We start from the raw sequence: 8,768 nt of genomic DNA, 5'->3' as shown, positions 1-8,768 counted from the left end.
GTGCCTTACAGCACAAATGATGGGGTAATAGAGGAAGATTTTTTAGCAATTATATTCATGATAGGTCATACAAAAGGATGTGATTTTGTGGATGCATTTACAGAATTCATAAAAAAAAGATTACTTATCTATGAGCAAATTAATATCAGTATGTACAGATGGTTGTCTGTCAATGAAGGGCATCAACAATGGTTTGGTAACACTGATTAAGATGGAATGGAATTAGCCAAATTTACTCTCCAATTCACTGCTTACTGCATCAAGAAAGTTTGGCATATCAAATTTCAAATACGATATTGAACAAAAAATATAAGCATTATAAATATCATTCGTGCCCGTGAACTTAATCACCAAAAATTTCAAAAACTTCTGCAGGAATTGCAAGCTTGTTACAGTGATGTTCTCCTACATACTGCTGTCAGATGGCTACGCATAGGAAAAGTGCTGGAACAGTTTGTCAATGAAATCTGAAATTATTTTATTCTTACAACAAAGTGGCGAAAATTATCTTGAACTTGATGATGAATAGTGGATACTTACAGCTTTTTTGACCAATATTACACAAAAATTCAACACACTTAACATGGAATTGCTAGGATCAAACAAGATAATTGGGCAAATGACTAACAAAATATTTGCATTGGAAGCCAAACTGCAATTATATATAAACGAACGTGAAGTAAAAGATCTGTCTAATTTTGCAACTGTTGCTATGCTCCAATCAGGCTTAACTATCACCTTAACTATTTACCAAAACATGAAAGAATATTTTGAAGCCTATTTGGAAGAAATAAAAAACAGATTTGCAGATGTTAGAAATATTCGAAGCTGTTTCATTCTCGTAGAGAACCCTTGGCATGTTGCACATGATGATATCAAATTATTCTGCCAATTTGGATTTCCTAAAACTAATTTGCTAAATGAAATAATCAAACTTCAGCATGACACACAGCTTAAAGCTCTGTTTATAGAACATCGTGAAACAACAGTACACTGAATTTTGGAAATGTGCGCCTAACAATCATAAAAATTTACGAGACTGTGCACAGTTCATTTTAACATTATTCCCTTCAACTTACCTTTGTGAAACTTCATTTTCAAAAATGAAGTACCTGAAAAATAAATATCGTAATCGGTTGTCCAGTCTTAATGAGGATTGCATGCAGCCCAAATGCAGATATATACAACATAACCAAAAAAGTTCAACATCACAAGTCACATTAATGAACAATTATATATTTGTATTTACATTTGTTTTTGCGATTATAATGAATAAAAACCAGATTCAATAAAAGGCCTGTAGCTTTCTTATATAGCCTGTTGCATGTGCAGTGCATCTATCCTTTTCTTATTTTTTGAATTTCTTATTTATTTGTACATTTTTTGAAAGTTTGAGATTAATGCAATTATCTTGCATGAAAGTACTTTAAAATAAGTTTCAGGAACAAGATACACTGATCCCAGATTTGCTTTTAGTAGTGGCTCAAAATTACTAATGATTCCCTTCCTTCCCTTCACCCTTCATATGCTCCTGCCTAGCTACATGAATATCATAAGATTATGCAAGTAATGTGAATTTTATTTTCACAGAGGTAATTAAACTGGAATGGATTTTTTTTCCAGTTTACTGAAATTTGATCAGCAGCATTTTATGCAGTTTTCAACACTCGTAAACATGATGACAGACATTCCAGAATGAGATTTTCACTCTGCAGCGGAGTGTGCGCTGATATGAAACTTCCTGGCAGATTAAAACTGTGTGCCCGACCGAGACTCGAACTCGGGACCTTTGCCTTTCGCGGGCAAGTGCTCTAACATCTGAGCTACCGAAGCACAACTCACGCCCGGTACTCACAGCTTTACTTCTGCCGGTATCCGTCTCCTACCTTCCAAACTATACAGAAGCTCTCCTGCGGAACTTGCAGAACTAGCACTCCTGAAAGAAAGGATATTGCGGAGACATGGCTTAGCCACAGCCTGGGGGATGTTTCCAGAATGAGATTTTCACTCTGCAGCGGAGTGTGCGCTGATATGAAACTTCCTGGCAGATTAAAACTGTGTGCCCACCCGAGACTCGAACTCGGGACCTTTGCCTTTAGCGGGCAAGTGCTCTACCATCTGAGCTACCAAAGCACGACTCACGCCCAGTACTCACAGCTTTACTTCTGCCAGTATCCGTCTCCTACCTTCCAAACTTTACAGAAGCTCTCCTGCGGAACTTGCAGAACTAGCACTCCTGAAAGAAAGGATATTGCGGAGACATGGCTTAGCCACAGCCTGGGGGATGTTTCCAGAATGAGATTTTCACTCTGCAGCGGAGTGTGCGCTGATATGAAACTTCCTGGCAGATTAAAACTGTGTGCCCAACCGAGACTCGAACTCGGGACCTTTGCCTTTTGCGGGCAAGTGCTCTACCAACTGAGCTACCGAAGCACACTGCCAGGAAAGTTTCATATCAGCGCACACTCCGCTGCAGAGTGAAAATCTCATTCTGGAAACATCCCCCAGGCTGTGGCTAAGCCATGTCTCCGCAATATCCTTTCTTTCAGGAGTGCTAGTTCTGTAAGTTCCGCAGGAGAGCTTCTGTAAAGTTTGGAAGGTAGGAGACGGATACTGGCAGAAGTAAAGCTGTGAGTACCGGGCGTGAGTCGTGCTTCGGTGGCTTAGATGGTAGAGCACTTGCCCGCGAAAGGCAAAGGTCCCGAGTTCGAGTCTTGGTCGGGCACACAGTTTTAATCTGCCAGGAGGTTTCATGATGACAGACATTCTCTGAAAGTCTGTGAATGGCACAAGTTGTCACTGACTTGTGCTACCACAACGGTTATTCCAGTTGGTCTCAGCACTCGATGCCTGTGAAGACTGACTAAAAATGTAATTGTTGACAATGTGACACAACTAGTTGTATGTCTCCTTCGAATATATCCCTCATAATTTAATAGTTGTCAAACCGGCAGATGGGTATTTAAAAATCTTTTTTCCTGTATTGCAGAATATCAGTGTCATAAACATAGCTTATTGTTGTCAGCTACTGCACAGCAATGTTATTTGGCGAAGGAGTCACTTACATCCAACAGCTGTCAGTGGTTTGTTTCCGAAAGTATTATTTCATTTTAACAGGTGCTAATGTTCACTGTTTCTAAAGAACAATAAATGGTACATATCCAAATCCGGTAAAGAATAAATGGTTTGCAGCTGTCAGCTGTACCTGTCTCCTTCGTCAAATGAAAAATATACTGGAAGAATTGTAAGTAGGAGTGTGTACAGCTATCCTATCACCTTTACAGGTGCCACTTGGTACAGGGGCAGATAGATTTGTCATTGCGGTGGGAGGGGACATAATAATGGAAATGTCTTCTTTTTTTTTCTCAGCACTGACAACAAATGGGTGCATGTGCCTCATACCAATTATCTGCTTTTTTATCAATCTTAAATGAAAGTGTGTTGGGTTCATGAACACGCATTAGAGAGACTGTCATATGCAGTACATATTTGTTAAAAGAAATAATTAGTCATTAGCTCTTAAAAATGAGTGTGTGTGTGTGTGTGTGTTTGTTTGTTTTATCCTCCACGTCTCCTAAAACCTCACATCAATTTCAACCACACTGATACACACATTATTTTCAATCCATAAAGAAATATTGTGGGGTAAGCAAAGGCAACATCTTATTGGGGCAGGGGATGGTAATGTGGAGGGAGAAGGGGGAGGAGGGCATGGACACATACAGGAGGAGTGAAAAATGGACAGATAAATTATAAAGGGGTGAAGAGATGGTGAGTGAGGGGAAAGTCGAGATGGATGACAAATAGTGAGGGAAGGAAGAGACGGAATAACATAAGATTGGAATAAATACATATCTAGCCAATGCCAGCTACCTCATTTAGTACGAAATAAAATTATGGCTGTTGTAGTTCAGTCAAGTAAATTTAAGAAAAATTACTTTCAAAACATGTAGAAAACAGATGTGATCATGTCTCGTGTTACATATTACATTTAAGTATAAGCTCGCCGCAACGTTTAAGTATTATTAAACATCTTTTCACAAATACAAAGCAGCAACACTTCGTCGGATAATTACAGTGTTACAATTTACGGGACATTGAGGGTGGCAACAATCTGAAACAGAGAACATTCTACACATAGTTGTCCGAATGGTATCAACTTTAACGATAAGTGCTAGAAAATCAGTGATAACCCTCTCGCTTCTTTACTATAGCTAGTCTACTGGAGGTTCATAACACACAATTTATAAGGTTTGCAGTTAATAAAAAAAGACCTGGAAATCTGCGGCCCGAGGTGCCACATAATATTGTTAGTTTTGGCCTGTGAGCAAAAATGTTTGACGACCACCGCTCTAAGTGGTATATATGTATAATAATATTAGATTTAGGGTGCTGGAAAATCACATACATGTATTTACATTGCCAGTTGATAAGGAAATTTTTTGTTTGTGCTTTTCCTAATATGTCAAATGAGTAAACGATGAGTGGATGTGACAAGGAAGATTCTGTGTGTCTTAGAGACGAATATACTCAAAATACAACACTTCGCCTTGTGTGAGACCCATTTGTAAACAAACAAATGAACTTGTGAAACTCACAGTGGCGCACAATGCAATACACAGCTTGCCGCAACGTTTAAGTGGTATCATAACGCTGCAGTGCACGCACATTGGGGAGCAAGCTACTTAACAAACTGCAAGCACATGCACGCCAGACAGACACAGCTGGGAGTCTTGGAGCACCAAAAACAAACAAACCCTATGAGCTACAGCCTGCACTAGCATTTGTAATGCCTATTGCATAAACAGGGACATAGAAAATTTAGGGTAGAGTCTATGCTACAATTACAACTATCTACACCCCCCCCCCCCCCCCCACACACACACACACAAAGAAGCTAAGGGATTATACACATAGATAGGGAACCTAAACTACGAGATATCTACTGAAGTTAAGTCTATGCTACAATTACAACTATCTACACAACCCCCCCCCCCCCCCCCCACACACACACACACACACACACACACACACACACACACACACACACACAAAAATAAGCTAAGGGATTATACACATAGATAGGGAACCTAAACTACGAGATATCTACTGAAGTTATGCTACTACAGTGCTGCCCACATTGCCACCCACGCCACCCCCACCAGTCAGCCCGCAGGCTATTTCTTTCTTTCTTTCATCACTCAACTCGATCAAATTGAGTAGTTGTACTTTACTATGTAGCATGCGCGTCCACGTCATCGTGTTTTATACGTTTCTGTCTGGCACATAGATAGCCAACACATACCTACGAGAAAAGTCGCGGCCATTCTAGATACATTATTCTGTCTGGCAGTCATTCAAGAAAAGTCGTGAATATTCTACTGTTTTCTTGCACAGAGAACCTTCAATACGTAACGTTATAAATATGGACTATTCGCCGAATAGGCATTGCCTTGTATATTTGTATAATCACTTTAAATAAAACTTTCTTGAACTTTGCATGCGACTTGATTATTTTTTATTACTGTTAAAGTAAGGGTAGCTCAAGATATCTTTAGCACCCTCTCCTTGAAGTTTCTGTGTGTCCACTACTACGCTACTATATACATTATATCTACATATGTACAATATTTACAAATTTAAGTATTGAACGTACACACACTAATTAAATTTCATGGGCCATAACAGTCTTGCTGCAGGTAAACAAGCAATTACAGTATAAGTGCCAAACTGAATAAGAGGTCACACCATGCCTATAATACACTTAACCTTTCAGATTTACTAGATAAGTAGAGACACACATACGACTTTAAATAAGTTTTGTAATAGCAAGACTGCACACTGAAGTGAATGAATATATGATTCAATAAATGAAAAAGGTTTTCCAAGGGGACAACACATTGACACTTCCTAAAGTGAAGAAAGATAAATGATTGTAGAATATTAGGTACTATATAAAAAGTAAGAATGGCCTGCACCACAAGGTAAATAAAGTGATAAGTTTATGATATGTATGAATGTGAAAGTATGTGAAGAAGAAAGCAGTTGCAGTACATCACATATCACGATGTTGAACTGAGTTGAGCACTACCAAATAATCAAGGGGTCAAAACCCAACTACTGTGAGCATTTACCAACCATGAAAGCTTCAAATACCTGATTTACTTTGAAATTTTTATGAATGTTTGTTACTTATGTAAACAGTTTTACTCTCATTGTACATAACATGTGGTATTGATTATACAACTCTGTATACCTCAGCATATGAAATGGTTATCCTTTATAAAATGAACAGAACCGGTTTACCGAAATACTTAAATCAGGATGGACAGAGCGGGTTTGGAACGTAGCACTGCCAAATGAGAGTCCAGTGTGCTAACCTTTGCGCCATCTCACAAGGTCCAAGTGATGAAACCTACCTGGCCGGTGGCAAGGAGATCAACTGACCACACAACTTCCGACAACACCACATCAGGGATGGGTCATCAAGGGTCAACACAGAACTTGGGGTGGGATCGGGCACACTCTAGCAGCTGCACTTTTAAACACTGAGTAAGGATATGATACGATTGGTATCATCAGTTTTGAGTTGTGTCTACAAATAACAAACTATTTTGTTCTGGGGATCACAGTTATGTCTAGTAACAAGATGTAACTGAACACATAAATGCCTTTCCTTGAAATTTCCTCAACCCTGTAGTGTTTAGGTCATTCCTGGAGTAGTTATCTGAATGGCGTGTAGTATCTATTGTAGCAACTATTGTTTACTTCTTTCATTCTTTGGAATTGATAAATATGCTCTGGCAAGACGTCACTGTAAATTGAAATTAAATGTATGTGAATTTATGCCATAAAGGAAAACAGAATCTATTATTGTATGAATGTTATGTAAAGAATGTATAACCAAATGAGAGTAAAAAGTGTACTCGTACAACAGGAATTGAATAATGTAATAAAATAGTAATTTAACAAAATTTACTAAAACAAAATGACACACAGACTATAATGTATATAAGCGACAATAATAGCATGTTACCAAATGAATAGGGTAAGTGTATTTTGTAATTGTATTTCTATTTTAATATGTTATGTATATAGTACACGGAAAGGACACTACAGAAACTTTATGTAATGCAGATGTATGAAAGACACATAAAACATATGAAACCTGGCTGCCAAGTGCTAAGTGTGCATGTGGTATATGTGAGTGTGCGCGTGAAAAATTAAAGATGGCAATACTTTGCGTTACACGAGTTTTCTGTGCTTAACAACATCATAAAAATATGAATTTTCTGTGCTCAACAATGTCGTAAAAGCGGCAAGAAACTTACCCTGTCGATGGATGTCTGATGTACAGCTTGTCTCACCCCACTGAATAAGTGAGAGTGACTTTCTTTCTTTATAGTCACCTTATCCCACGTCACGTAGGGTCGGCGTTACTCTTCTGGATCATTCTCCTCCATAGTACTCTATCCATTGCCTCTTCCTTCTTCCATCCCTTCTCCCTTAGGTTCCCGGATATCTTATCCTTCCACCTCATCTTCGGTCTTCCTCTCCTTCTCGCTCCTTCAATCTTTATATCTTCAACTCTGTTTCCGATATACTCTTCCCCTTTTCTCTGTAAGTGTCCATACCACCTTAGTCTGCTCTCTTGTATCTTTTAACCATGGGTCCCACTTTCACAGCTGCTCTAACAAATTCATTTCTAATCCTGTCATTCCTTGTTACCCTCCACATCCACCTCAGCATCCTCATTTCCGTAACTTCCATCTTCCTTTCCTGGACTACTGTGATTGGCCATGTGTATGCCCCACATATCATAGCAGGCCTTACCACCGACTTGTACACTTTCCCTTTCAACCCAATGCTCACCTTCTTGTCACACAACACTCCACTCATTTTCCTCCAGTTGTTCCAACCACAATTTATTCGATGTTGTATCTCGCTTTCCAGTCCTCCACCCCTCTATATGTACGACCCCTGGTATTTAAACTTGCAGGCCAATTTCAGCTCATCATCCTGGATCTTGCAAGAGCTCATTTGCACAGCCTTCAGTGCTAAATATTGACTTTCTTCTGTTAATTTTCATCCCTCTTTCTTCTAGTGCCTTCCTCAATTCCATCAGCTTTTCCTCAAGTCTGTCAATGCTCTGCTCACGAAGAACCACATCATCAGCAATCATAATATTCCATGCCACTTCCTTCTTAACATCTTTCACCAGCACATCCATTATCAGGTCAAAGAGGTAGGGACTACGTGCAGACCCGTGATGTAACCCCACTTTTACTGGAAACTCATTTGTCATGCCCACACTACTTCTCACCTGTGTCATTGCTCCTCTGTACATTTCCTTCACTAACCTCACATACTTCTCTGGCACACACTGCTCTCTCATGATTCTCCATATTTCGTCCCCTGGGACTCTGTCATATGCTTTCTCCAAATCAACGAAAGCCATATGTAGACCGGCTTTTAGCTCCCCGTCTCTCTCCACTATCAGCTTTAAAGCATGTATTGCATCAGTCGTTTCCCTTCCAGGCATGAACCCAAACAGTTCTTCACACACCACAGTCTCCTTGCGTAATCTTGCTTCTATAACTCTTTCCCAAATTTTCATTGTGTGTCATCAGTCTAATAGCTCTATAGTTACTGCAGTCCTGCACATCACCTTTCCCCTTAAATATTGGGATCAGTGCACTAGTTCTCCACTCACCTGGCATCTCCTCCTGTCGCCAAATCATCTTCATTAAACCCCAAAGGAGCTCAAT

The sequence above is a fragment of the Schistocerca gregaria genome, chromosome 6 (genome assembly GCF_023897955.1).
Source record: "Schistocerca gregaria isolate iqSchGreg1 chromosome 6, iqSchGreg1.2, whole genome shotgun sequence".
NCBI lineage: Eukaryota > Metazoa > Arthropoda > Insecta > Orthoptera > Acrididae > Schistocerca > Schistocerca gregaria.
The sequence above is the reverse complement of the archived record's forward strand: the minus strand, read 5'-3'. Positions refer to the sequence as shown.